This window comes from Arachis stenosperma, chromosome 9 (genome assembly GCF_014773155.1).
Source record: "Arachis stenosperma cultivar V10309 chromosome 9, arast.V10309.gnm1.PFL2, whole genome shotgun sequence".
In the NCBI taxonomy this organism is placed as follows: domain Eukaryota; kingdom Viridiplantae; phylum Streptophyta; class Magnoliopsida; order Fabales; family Fabaceae; genus Arachis; species Arachis stenosperma.
In genome coordinates this window covers 74,632,303-74,646,378 of record NC_080385.1, presented here as the reverse complement: position 1 = coordinate 74,646,378, position 14,076 = coordinate 74,632,303, and the positions used below count along the sequence as shown (strand labels likewise).

General features: G+C 40.4%; 1 non-coding gene across 1 annotated transcript; it reads left to right on the top strand.

Annotated features, from left to right (window-relative positions):
- The first annotated feature begins 11,095 nt into the window (after window positions 1-11,095).
- Window positions 11,096-11,203, top strand: LOC130953843 (small nucleolar RNA R71). Its single transcript, XR_009076003.1, has one exon. It is a non-coding gene; the product is annotated as a small nucleolar RNA R71 (small nucleolar RNA).
- Window positions 11,204-14,076: the final 2,873 nt, after the last annotated feature.

The following is a 14,076-nucleotide window of genomic DNA, read 5'->3' as shown; positions in this document are numbered from 1 at the left end:
ATGCATCTATGTGACATTGTTTGGGTGTGCATATTGTATTTGGTTTGCCTTTGTGATTAACTGCTAATTGTTCTACTTGCTGTAACTGTTTGTTTGTACTTGAGCTTCCTATCTGTGTTCGCATCTGGGACTCTGTTGGATTGTGGTGATTGGTTGATGATTGGATTGTTTGGGCCTAGGGCCATGGTTGGAATGAGATGAACCGATGGTTGATTTCAGTTTTGTGTTTCTGGTTTGGAATAAAATATGAAAGGTTATTTTGGTTTAGTTTAGATAGACCTTTTTGAAAGGATTTTGATGTTTTGAAAATTGAACGGTTCTTCTTTCAGAAAAGATTTCCGACTTTACTTTTATTGTAAACTATAGTTTTTTTTAAAGAGGCATAAGACGGTTATTAATCACTGGTATGGTTTACCTTTATGTATCCTATTACAGTAATTCCCAAAAACCCTCTACTGAGAACCCTTTCGAGGATGATGTTCTCACCCCCCTACATTTTTCCCCTTTCAGGATATGGGCGCAGAAGTTACGAAGAGCTTATTTAATTGTTGTTGTGATGCTCTGTATTGTTTTAGTTATGGTTTATTGTACCCTCGCCTTTATCTTGATATAATCTGTAAGAGGGATAGGAATTGTATTGGATTATGTTTGTAATATTACTTATATATATGTATGTATATATATGGATGTATTCTTTATGAGTTTTTGTAAGTTGTATGGTATCTATGGATGTACCTTATCGAACGAAGGTAATTTTTTGGAGTGGTTTTGCGGTTTAAAGTTTTAAACAGGCTCATATTTTAGTATTAAATAGTATAAGTGTCGTCGTAATGTCCGAGTTATCAGAGTTGCACAGCCGGAAGCGTGAGCTTTGGTAGTTAGGGTGTGACAAGTATGACACTTTCATTTTAGAATGAAGCAAGTACCAAGTGAAAAATGAAAATCAATTTGTTGCAAGGCAACACCAAACTTAGAATGTAATCATATGTCAAGTTATTGAATGTAAACTAAGTAAGGAAAGAAAATGTTACGTATGGTTGGGTTGCCTCCCAACAAGCGCTCTTTTAATGTCATTAGCTTGACATGTTGTTCTCAACTTTCTTCTTCTTCTTCCAGTTTGTTAAGAGGAATGACCTCAAGAGGAAAGATGAGCTAGTTGATGTCCCATTTTTTGAGTGCCTCCCAGCAAGCTTTCTTTTGTTGTTAACTTGAGTAAACTTGCTTGTTGGGGTAGCGGTGGGATGGCTTTTAGTTGACCTCTTCTTCATGGATATTATCCTTCTTTTCATGGTCACCATCCTCTCTTTGGTGCTTTTATTGAATGCCTTCACTTCTTTGTTTTCAACACTTGGGTATTGTGGGATGGTTGGAGTATCGTCTTTATCAAGAACTTCTTAGAATGGTGGCTCTCTTGGTACAAAGATCTCTTCTTCTTGCTCTACCAATTCCTCATTTTCACCCTCATTAAGCACTTCTCCACTCCTTAGACTGATGGCATGATATTCTTCCCTTAGCCATGGGAAGATATTGGTTGGTTCATCAACAAAATATTGTGCCAATTGTCTCATTTGCTCTTCTTGATTTCTCCTTGAGATTTCTATATATTCAAACACCTCTCTTACATTTTGCCTTAAGAACTCACTGAGTTGGGCAATGAAGAGGTATCTCTTGGAGAGTTCTTCTATTGTAACTTCTAGAAGATTTTATGGAGGTGCATAGGTTGGACAATTAAGGGATGATAGTCCTTAAATAATGGGGTATGCAGCATTAAAATCCCAGCCAAAATTTTGGTAGTTATCATAACAATATGAACTATTTTGTGGCTCTGGGAGGTATTCCATTTTATTTGATTGCTCATACTCTATCATTCTTTGGTGATATTCTCAGCCACCATTAGGATAATGACTAGAATCATTTTGTCGTGGTGGGCAATATCCCATATGACATGATTGATCAAAATGTGAGGTAGACTCCATTCTTACTTGCAAAATGCTTTGTCTCAAACAATAATCACCAAAAGAAATTGGAATCCCCATTGTCACAGATGAGGGATTCTTAGTGAGGCAATAACACAAACACCTTACTAGCAAGAGAAAATTAAAAGAAATTAAATGACAGAAACAAAAAAAATAAAGGAAAAAAATGTCTAATATAGGAAATCAACCAACCGGTAGTTTGTTAATAACAATTAATCCCCGACAACGGCGCCATAAAACTTGATGAGTTTGAATTCACTCCCCCAATAAAAATGGTGAATCCACTCTTTGGCAAGCGCACAAAAATTATCGTCAAATAATAACCCATAGTGGAGTGAGATCGTATCCACAAAGATTAATTGGATTAAGCAAGCAATAGTTGATTAGTTATCCTAGTTAGACGATTCAATTTTGAGTGATAAGCAACAAGAAAAATAAATGACATGAAAGTAAATGAAAGCAATAAAGTGCAAGAAAGTAAATGGCAAGGAAAGTAAAGTACAAGAAAGTAAAGTGCTAGAAATGTAAAGTGTAGAAAATGTAAATAACCACAAAGTAAATAAAAGAAAGAAAGATAAAATAAACATTGGGATCAAGAGATATTTCATTCTCCGGATTAATTGATTTCATCTCATCTTCAATCATGCAACTCATTAACCTCTTGGCAATCATGATTGATTGAGCCCCAATTCCTTGGTGACTCAATCGCTCAAATCTCGATCAATAGCCAATTCCTTGGTCTAATTGCTCATGAGAAGAGATGAAGCTTGTTCCCTGATTATATCACACATCCTCATAGGTCCAAGTAGAGGGAGGATTATATGTCACCATATCCAAACACCAAAACCCAGATCCTACTCAAGTGTGAGAAAGGATTTCAAGCATGATTTTATGATTCCTCTTCCAAGGTTCCCATAAAACCCAAATCCATTCAATCTCTTTTCCAAGATAATTAAATGCTATAATGAAGAATGAAATCCCTTCTAGTAAATCAAAGGGAGATGAAGAGAAGAAGAAGAATAAAAACAATCAATCCATTGGAAAACAATAGAGCTCTCTTTCCCAATGGAAAGAGTTAGTAATTCATAACTAAAATATTTACAAGTAAGAAAATGGAAGAGAAGAGAATGTTGGGAAGGAGGGTCCAAAGACTCATTCCTCCAAATGTGTCCAGCCTAATAGATAGCTCCCTAGTTCTATGAAACTAAGGCCTTTATATAGGCTCTCCTAAATTACAAACTTAAATAAAATTTAAAGAAAATTATAAATGAAAATAAACTATTCTAGATGCTTCTTGTGGCCTTGATTGGTTGATAATTGTGGCTTGAATGAGAGTTGGAGTGGGCTTGGTTGAAGGTTGGGGGCTGCAGGAAGAAGTTGGTGTTTCAAGTGCCACTCCCACTTGATTTTGTCCTTTAGAGTATGACCCACTTTACAATGTGGAAAGTATGGAGTTGGTTGGGCCTCAACATGAATGTCCACTATAAAGTATCATATTGGGTTGGAAAGCCCTAGATGTCAGCTTTTCAGCGCCTTTAAAATCAACTCATTTGGACCTCTATAGCTCAAGTTATGCCTATTTGAAGGTGGATAGGTCAGTCTGTCAAGTAGCATGGCGTGCCATTTCCACTTCTGGCGTGCCACACCCCATATGTTGTGAAACTGGCGTGCCACGCCCAAAACTGGCATGCCACGCCCAAAACTGGCATGCCACGCCTTCAATGATTCATCAAAATCTCCTCTCTGACCATTTGAACCGGCGTGCCATGCCCTTGACTCCAAGTGGCACGCCCATTGTATGAAAGGGGTTGGCGTGCCACGCCTTCGATATCAAGTGGCACGCCCAAGTTTTGCAACGCTAAAATAATAGCCTTTTTCACCTTTAGTTTTTATGTCCATCCTAGAGTGTTATATATCGTTGGAAAGCTCTTGATATCATCTTTCCAAAACCACCAAGATTACCTCATTTGGACCTCTACAACGCAAGTTATATTCCTTTGAAGATGAAGAGGTCAGGCTGGTAACTCTGCAGTGACGTGTTTATACTTTTGTGTTTTCTGGGTCCATATCATCCTCAATTCCAGTGTCCATTATAAAATGTTATATATGGTTGGAAATCCCTAGATGTCTACTTTCTAATGGCACTGAAATCATTCCATTTGGAGTTGTGTAGCTCAAGATATTTTCATTTGAATGAGAGGAGGTCAGACTGGCATATGCCCCGGCGTGCCACGCCAATAGTGGGGCTCAAAATCACTCCTCTGGAAGTTAAGCCTGGCGTGCCATGCCCAAGACACCAAGTGGCACGCCCTCTTTGACATCTTTCCTTCACAAACTTGGCGTGCCACGCCCATAGCACCAAGTGGCACGCCTTCTTTGAGATTTGGCTTCAGAAGCTTGGCGTGCCATGCCCAGAGCTTCAAGTGGCACGCCCAATTTCACACTCCCAACTTTATTTGTTGTTTTCTTCCCTTTAAAGGTTTCAGAATTCTTAATTTGGATTCCAGGAATCATTGCAATGCTAGTCTAAGACTCCGGTCCAGGAATTAGACATGGCTTCACAGCCAGCCAAGCTTTCAAAGAAAGCTTCGGTCCAAAACACTAGACATGGCCAATGGCCAGCCAAGCCTTAGCAAATCATTGCTCCAATAGCAAGATTGATAGAGATCAACAAGCTCTTGTGATGATCAGTTGAAACCTCGGTCCAATAACATTAGACATGGCTTCTCAGCCAGCCAGATTTCAACAGATCATCATGAAACTCTAGAACTCATTCTTAAGAATTCTGAAAAATACCTAATCTAAGCAACAAGATGAACCGTCAGTTGTCCATACACGAAACAATCCCCGGCAACGGCGCCAAAAACTTGGTGCACGAAATTGTGATCATCAATGGCGCCATCAACATGGTACGCTCATTGCAATCTCAACTCTCTATCACAACTCCGCACAACTAACCAGCAAGTGCACTGGGTCGTCCAAGTAATAAACCTTACGCGAGTAAGGGTCGATCCCACGGAGATTGTTGGTATGAAGCAAGCTATGGTCACCTTGTAAATCTTAGTCAGGCAGACTGAAATGGTTATAGATGAAATATGAATAAAACATAAAGATAAAGATAGAGATACTTATGCAATTTATTGGTGAGAGTTTCAGATAAGCGAATGGAGATGCTTGGTCCCTTCCGTCTCTCTGCTTTCCTACTGTCTTCATTCAATCCTTCTTACTCCTTTCCATGGCAAGCTTATGCAAGGGTTTCACCGTTGTCAGTGGCTACCTCCCATCCTCTCAGTGGAAATGTTCAATGCACCCTGTCACGGCACGGCTATCCATCTGTCGGTTCTCAATCAGGCCGGAATAGAATCCAGTGATTCTTTTGCGTCTGTCACTAACGCCCCGCCCTCAGGAGTTTGAAGCTCGTCACAGTCATTCAATCATTGAATCCTACTCAGAATACCACAGACAAGGTTAGACCTTCTGGATTCTCTTGAATGCCGCCATCAGTTCTTGCCTATACCACGAAGACTCTGATCTCACGGAATGGCTGGCTCGTTTGTCAGGCGAGTGATCGGTTGTTAGGCGATCAACCATGCATCGTGTATCAGGAATCCAAGAGATATTCACTCAATCTAAGGTAGAACGGAGGTGGTTGTCAGTCACACGTTCATAGGTGAGAATGATGATGAGTGTCACAGATCATCACATTCATCAAGTTGAAGAACAAGTGATATCTTAGAACAAGAACAAGCGGAATTGAATAGAAGAACAATAGTAATTGCATTAATACTCGAGGTACAGCAGAGCTCCACACCTTAATCTATGGTGTGTAGAAACTCCACCGTTGAAAATACATAAGAACAAGAGTGATCATTGGCTTCGGCCCCATAGAGGGAACCAGAAGAACCAAGATGAAAATACAATAGTAAAAGGTCCTATTTATAGGGAACTAGTAGCTTAAGAATTACAAAGATGAGTAAAAGACATAAAAATCCACTTCCGGGCCCACTTGGTGTGTGCTTGGGCTGAGCATTGAAGCATTTTCGTGTAGAGACTCTTCTTGGAGTTAAACGCCAGCTTTTGTGCCAGTTTGGGCGTTTAACTCCCACTTTGGTGCCAGTTCCGGCGTTTAACGCTGGGATTTCTGAAGGTGACTTTGAACGCCGGTTTGGGCCATCAAATCTTGGGCAAAGTATGAACTATCATATATTGCTGGAAAGCCCAGGATGTCTACTTTCCAACGCCGTTGAGAGCGCGCTAATTGAGCTTCTGTAGCTCCAGAAAATCCACTTCGAGTACAGGGAGGTCAGAATCCAACAGCATCTGCAGTCCTTTTCAGTCTCTGAATCAGATTTTTGCTCAGGTCCCTCAATTTCAGCCAGAAAATTCCTGAAATCACAGAAAAACACACAAACTCATAGTAAAGTCCAGAAAAGTGAATTTTAACTAAAAACTAATAAAAATATACTAAAAACTAACCAAATCATACTAAAAACATACTAAAAACAATGCCAAAAAGCGTACAAATTATCCGCTCATCACAACACCAAACTTAAATTGTTGCTTGTCCTCAAGCAACTGAAAATCAAATAAGATAAAAAGAAGAGAATATGCAATGAATTATAAAAACATCTATGAAGATCAGTATTAATTAGATGAGCGGGGCTTTTAGCTTTTTGCCTCTGAATAGTTTTGGCATCTCACTCTATCCTTTGAAATTCAGAATGATTGGCTTCTTTAGGAACTCAGAATCCAGATAGTGTTATTGATTCTCCTAGCTAAGTATGATGATTCTTGAACACAGCTACTTATTGAGTCTTGGCTGTGGCCCAAAGCACTCTGTCTTCCAGTATTACCACCGGATACATACATGCCACAGACACATAATTGGGTGAACCTTTTCAGATTGTGACTCAGCTTTGCTAGAGTCCCCAACTAGAGGAGTCCAGGGTTCTTAAGCACACTCTTTTTGCCTTGGATCACAACTTTATTTCTTTCTTTTTCTTTCTTTTTCTCTTTCTTTTTGCTTTTTTTTTAATCACTACTTTTTCTTGCTTCAAGAATCATTTTAATGATTTTTCAGATCCTCAGTAACATGTCTCCTTTTTCATCATTCTTTCAAGAGCCAACATTCATGAACCACAAATTCAAAAGACATATGCACTGTTTAAGCATACATTCAGAAAACAAAAGTATTGCCACCACATCAAAATAATTAAACTGTTATAAAATTCAAAATTCATGCAATACTTATCTTTTTCAATTAAGAACATTTTTCATTTAAGAGAGGTGATGGATTCATAGGACATTCATAACTTTTAGGCATAGACACTAATGATCACAAGACACAAACATAGATAAACATAAGCACTAAAATTCGAAAAACAGCAAAATAAAGAACAAGGAGATTAAAGAACGGGTCCACCTTAGTGATGGCGGCTTGTTCTTCCTCTTGAAGGTCTTATGGAGTGCTTGAGCTCCTCAATGTCTCTTCCTTGTCTTTGTTGCTCCTCTCTCATGATTCTTTGATCTTCTTTAATTTCATGGAGGAGAATGGAATGTTCTTGGTGCTCCACCCTTAGTTGTCCCATGTTGGAACTCAATTCTCCTAGGGAGGTGTTTAGTTGCTTCCAATAGTTTTGTGGAGGAAAGTGCATCCCTTGAGGAATCTCAGGGATCTCATGATGAGTGGGGTCTCTTGTTTGCTCCATCCTCTTCTTAGTAATGGGCTTGTCCTCATCAATGGGGATGTCTCCCTCTATGTCAACTCCAACTGAATAACAGAGGTGACAAATGAGATGAGGAAAGGCTAACCTTGCCAAGGTAGAGGACTTGTCCGCCACCTTATAAAGTTCTTGAGCTATAACCTCATGAACTTCTATTTCTTCTCCAATCATGATGCTATGAATCATGATAGCCCGGTCTATAGTAACTTCGGACCGGTTGCTAGTGGGAATGATTGAGCGTTGGATAAACTCCAACCATCCTCTAGCCACGGGTTTGAGGTCATGCCTTCTCAATTGAACCAGCTTTCCTCTTGAATCTCTCTTCCATTGGGCGCCCTCTTCACAAATATCTGTGAGGACTTGGTCCAACCTTTGATCAAAGTTGACCCTTCTAGTGTAAGGATGTTCATCTCCTTGCATCATGGGCAAGTTGAATGCCAACCTTACATTTTCCGGACTAAAATCCATGTATTTCCGCCGAACCATAGTAAGCCAATTCTTTGGATCCGGGTTCACACTTTGATCATGGTTCTTGGTGATCCATGCATTGGCATAGAACTCTTGAACCATTAAGATTCCGACTTGTTGAATGGGGTTGGTAAGAACTTCCCACCCTCTTCTTCGGATCTCATGTCGGATCTCCGGATATTCACCCTTTTTGAGTGAAAAGGAGACCTCGGGGATCACCTTCTTCAAGGCCACAACTTCATAGAAGTGGTCTTGATGCACCCTTGAGATGAATCTCTCCATCTCCCATGACTCGGAGGTGGAAGCTTTTGCCATCCCTTTCCTCTTTCTAGAGGTTTCTCCGGCCTTGGATGCCATAAATGGTTATGGAAAAACGAAAAGCAACGCTTTTACCACACCAAACTTAAAAGGTTTGCTCGTCCTCGAGCAAAAGAAGAAAGAATAGAGGAGAAGAAGAAGAAAATGGAGGAGATGGAGGAGTTTGTGTGGTTCGGCCAAAAGGGGGAAGAAGTAGTGTTTAGGGTGTGTGAAAATGAAGGAGTGAAGATGGGTTTATATAGGAGTGGAGAGAGGGTAAGGTTCGGCTATGTATGGGTGGGTTTGGGAGGGAAAGTGGTTTGAATTTGAATGGTGGGGTAGGTGGGGTTTTATGAAGGATGGATGTGAGTGGTGAAGAGAAAGATGGGATTGGATAGGTGAAGGGTTTTTTTGGGGAAGAGGTGTTGAGGTGATTGGTGAATGAGTGAAGAAGAGAGAGGGTGGTGGGGTAGGTGGGGATCCTGTGGGGTCCACAGATCCTGAGGTGTCAAGGAAAAGTCATCCCTGCACCAAATGGCATGCAAAAATGCGTTTTGAGCCAATTCTGGCGTTAAACGCCGGGCTGGTGCCCATTTCTGGCGTTTAACGCCAGGTTCTTGCCCTTTCCTGGCGTTTAACGCCAGTCTGGTGCCCCTTTCTGGCGTTAAACGCCCAGAATGGTGCCAGACTGGGCGTTAAACGCCCATCTGCTAGCCTTACTGGCGTTTAAACGCCAGTAGGTTCTTCCTCCAGGGTGTGCTGTTTTTCTTCCTGTTTTTCATTCTGTTTTTGCTTTTTCAATTGATTTTGTGACTTCTCATGATCATCAACCTACAGAAAACATAAAATAACAAAGGAAAATGGATAAAATATAATATTGGGTTGCCTCCCAACAAGCGCTTCTTTAATGTCAGTAGCTTGACAGTGGGCTCTCATGGAGCCTCACAGATACTCAGAGCAATGTTGGAACCTCCCAACACCAAACTTAGAGTTTGAATGTGGGGGTTCAACACCAAACTTATAGTTTGGTTGTGGCCTCCCAACACCAAACTTAGAGTTTGACTGTGGGGGCTCTGTTTGACTCTGCTTTGAGAGAAGCTCTTCATGCTTCCTCTCCATGGTGACAGAGGGATATCCTTGAGCCTTAAACACAAAGGATTCTTCATTCACTTGAATGATCAGTTCACCTCCATCAACATCAATCACAGCCTTAGCTATGGCTAGGAAGGGTCTGCCAAGGATGATGGATTCATCCATGCACTTCCCAGTCTCTAGGACTATGAAATCAGCAGGGATGTAATGGTCTTCAATCTTCACCAAAACATCCTCTACAAGTCCATAAGCTTGTTTTCTTGAATTGTCTGCCATCTCTAGTGAGATTCTTGCAGCTTGTACCCCAAAGATCCCTAGCTTCTCCATTACAGAGAGAGGCATGAGGTTTACACTTGACCCTAAGTCACACAGAGCCTTCTTGAAGGTCATGGTGCCTATGGTACAAGGTATTGAGAACTTCCCAGGGTCCTGCCTCTTTTGAGGTAATTTCTGCCTAGACAAGTCATCCAATTCTTTGGTGAGCAAAGGGGATTCATCCTCCCAAGTCTCATTTCCAAATAACTTGTCATTTAGCTTCATGATTGCTCCAAGGTATTTAGCAACTTGCTCTTCAGTGACATACTCATCTTCTTCAGAGGAGGAATACTCATCAGAGCTCATGAAAGGCAGAAGCAAGTATAATGGAATCTCTATGGTCTCATTTTGAGCCTCAGATTCCCATGGTTCCTCATTGAGCAACTCATTGGAGGCCAGTGGACGTCCACTGAGGTCTTCCTCAGTGGCGTTCACTTCCTCTTCCTCCTCTCCAAATTCGGCCATATTGATGGCCTTGCACTCTCCTTTTGGATTTTCTTCTGTATTTCTTGGAAGAGTACTGGGAGGGAGTTCAGTAATTTTCTTGCTCAGCTGTCCCACTTGTGCCTCCAAATTCCTAATGGAGGACCTTGTTTCAGTCATGAAACTTTGAGTGGTTTTGATTAGATCAGAGACTATGGTTGCTAAGTCAGAGTGGTTCTGCTTAGAATTCTCTGTCTGTTGCTGAGAAGATGATGGAAAAGGCTTGCCATTGCTAAACCTATTTCTTCTACCATTATTGTTGTTGAAACCTTGTTGAGGTCTCTGCTGATCCTTCCATGAGAAATTTGGATGATTTCTCCATGAAGAATTATAGGTGTTTCCGTAGGGTTCTCCCATGTAATTCACCTCTTCTATTGAAGGGTTCTCAGGATCATAGGCTTCTTCTTCAGATGAAGCCTCCTTAGTACTACCTGGTGCATTTTGCATTCCAGACAGACTTTGAGAAATCAAATTGACTTGTTGAGTCAATATCTTGTTCTGAGCCAGAATGGCATTCAGAGTATCAATCTAAAGAACTCCTTTCTTCTGATTTATCCCATTGTTCACAGGATTCCTTTCAGAAGTGTACATGAATTGGTTATTTGCAACCATTTCAATTAGTTCTTGAGCTTCTGTAGGCGTCTTCTTCAGATGAAGAGATCCTCCAGCAGAGCTATCCAAAGACATCTTGGACAGTTCAGAGAGACCATCATAGAAAATACCTATGGTGCTCCATTCAGAAAGCATGTCAGAAGGACATTTTCTGATCAATTGTTTGTATCTTTCCCAAGCTTCATAGAGGGATTCTCCATCCTTCTGTCTGAAGGTTTGGACTTCCACTCTAAGCTTACTCAATTTTTGAGGTGGAAAGAACTTTGCCAAGAAGGCATTGACTAGCTTTTCCCATGAGTCCAGGCTTTCTTTAGGTTGTGAGTCCAACCATGTCATAGCTCTGTCTCTTACAGCAAAAGGGAATAGTATAAGTCTGTAGACCTCAGGGTCAACCCCATTAGTCTTGACAGTGTCACAGATTTGCAAGAATTCAGCTAAGAACTGATGAGGATCTTCTAATGAAGTCCATGGAACTTGCAATTCTGTTGCATTAGAGAAACTAATTGAGGCTTAAGCTCAAAGTTGTTTGCTCCAATGGCAAGGATAGAGATGCTTCTCCCATAGAAGTCGGGAGTAGGTGCAGTAAAGTCACCCAGCACCTTCCTTGCATTGTTTGCATTGTTGTTGTTTTCGGCTGCCATGTCTTCTTCTTTGAAGATTTCTGTTAGGTCCTCTACAGAGAGTTGTGCCTTAGCTTCTCTTAGCTTTCGCTTCAAGGTCCTTTCAGGTTCAGGGTCAGCTTCAACAAGAATGCTTTTGTCCTTGTTCCTGCTCATATGAAAGAGAAGAGAGCAAGAAAATGTGGAATCCTTTATGTCACAGTATAGAGATTCCTTGAGGTGTCAGAGAAGAAGAAAATTAGAAGGAAGAGGTAGAAGGATTCGAACTTAATCAGATAGAGTTCGAATTGTGCATTGAGAAGGAGTGGTTCTCCATAAATAGAAGGATGTGAGAAGAGAGGAAGAAATTTTCGAAAATTAAGTGAAAGATTTTGAAAACATTTTGAAAAACTTCAATTGATTTTCGAAAACCAGGAGTGGGAAAGAAATCAAGTAATTTTTGAAAAAGATTTTGAAATTAGAATTTAAAAAGATATGATTGAAAACTATTTTGAAAAAGATGTGCTTAAAAAGATTTGATTGAAAAGTTATGCTTTTAAAAAGATATGATTGAAAAGATATGATTTGAAAACAAATTTTAAAAAGATTTGATTTTAAAACTTAATGACTTGGCTAACAAGAAAAGATATGATTCAAACATTAAACCTCTCTCAACAGAAAAGGCAACATACTTGAAATGTTCAATCAAATCATTAATTGTTAGCAAGTATCTTTGAAAAAGGAAAGAAATTGATTTTGAAAAAGATTTGATTTTGAAAAACTTTGAAAACTTGAAAAAAAAATTGATTTGAAAACAAAATCCTCCCTCTTGTGCCATCCTGGCGTTAAACGCCCAGAATGGTGCACATTCTGGCGTTTAACGCCCAATGCACTACCTTTTTGGGCGTTAAACGCCCAACCAGGCACCCTGGCTGGCGTTTAAACGCCAGTCTGTCCTTCTTCACTGGGCGTTTTAAACGCCCAGCTTTTTCTGTGTAATTCCTCTGCTGCATGTTCTGAATCTTCAGTTCCCTGTACTATTGACTTGAAAATAGAACCAAGATCAAATAAACAATGCATGCAAGACACCAAACTTAAAATTAGACACTAGACTCAAACAAGAAACATAAAATATTTTTGGTTTTTATGATTTTGAAATTTTTTTGGATTTTTCGAAAATTATATGGAAATAGAAAATAAAGGTTTCAGAATTCTTAATTTGGATTCCAGGAATCATTGCAATGCTAGTCTAAGACTCCGATCCAGGAATTAGACATGGCTTCACAGCTAGCCAAGCTTTCAAAGAAAGCTTCGGTCCAAAACACTAGACATGGCCAATGGCCAGCCAAGCCTTAGCAGATCATTGCTCCAATAGCAAGATTGATAGAGATCAACAAGCTCTTGTGATGATCAGTTGAAACCTCGGTCCAATAAGATTAGACATGGCTTCTCAGCCAGCCAGATTTTAACAGATCATCATGAAACTCTAGAACTCATTCTTAAGAATTCTGAAAAATACCTAATCTAAGCAACAAGATGAACCGTCAGTTATCCATACACGAAACAATCCCCGGCAACGGCGCCAAAAACTTGGTGCACGAAATTGTGATCATCAATGGCGCCATCAACATGGTACGCTCATTGCAATCTCAACTCTCTATCACAACTCCGCACAACTAACCAGCAAGTGCACTGGGTCGTCCAAGTAATAAACCTTACGCGAGTAAGGGTCGATCCCACGGAGATTGTTGGTATGAAGCAAGCTATGGTCACCTTGTAAATCTTAGTCAGGCAGACTCAAATGGTTATAGATGAAATATGAATAAAACATAAAGATAAAGATAGAGATACTTATGTAATTCATTGGTGAGAGCTTCAGATAAGTGAATGGAAATGCTTGGTCCCTTCCGTCTCTTTGCTTTCTTACTGTTTTCATCCAATCCTTCTTACTCCTTTCCATGGCAAGCTTATGCAAGGGTTTCACCGTTGTCAGTGGCTACCTCCCATCCTCTCAGTGGAAATGTTCAACGCACCCTGTCACGGCACGGCTATCCATCTGTCGGTTCTCAATCAGGCCGGAATAGAATCCAGTGATTCTTTTGCGTCTGTCACTAACGCCCCGCCCTCAGGAGTTTGAAGCTCGTCACAGTCATTCAATCATTGAATCCTACTCAGAATACCACAGACAAGGTTAGACCTTCTGGATTCTCTTGAATGCCACCATCAGTTCTTGTCTATACCACGAAGACTCTGATCTCACGGAATGGCTGGCTCGTTTGTCAGGCGAGCGCTCGGTTGTCAGGCGATCAACCATGCATCATGTATCAGGAATCCAAGAGATATTCACTCAATCTAAGGTAGAACGGAGGTGGTTGTCAGTCACACGTTCATAGGTGAGAATGATGATGAGTGTCACGGATCATCACATTCATCAAGTTGAAGAACAAGTGATATCTTGGAACAAGAACAAGCGGAATTGAATAGAAGAACAATAGTAATTGCATTAATACT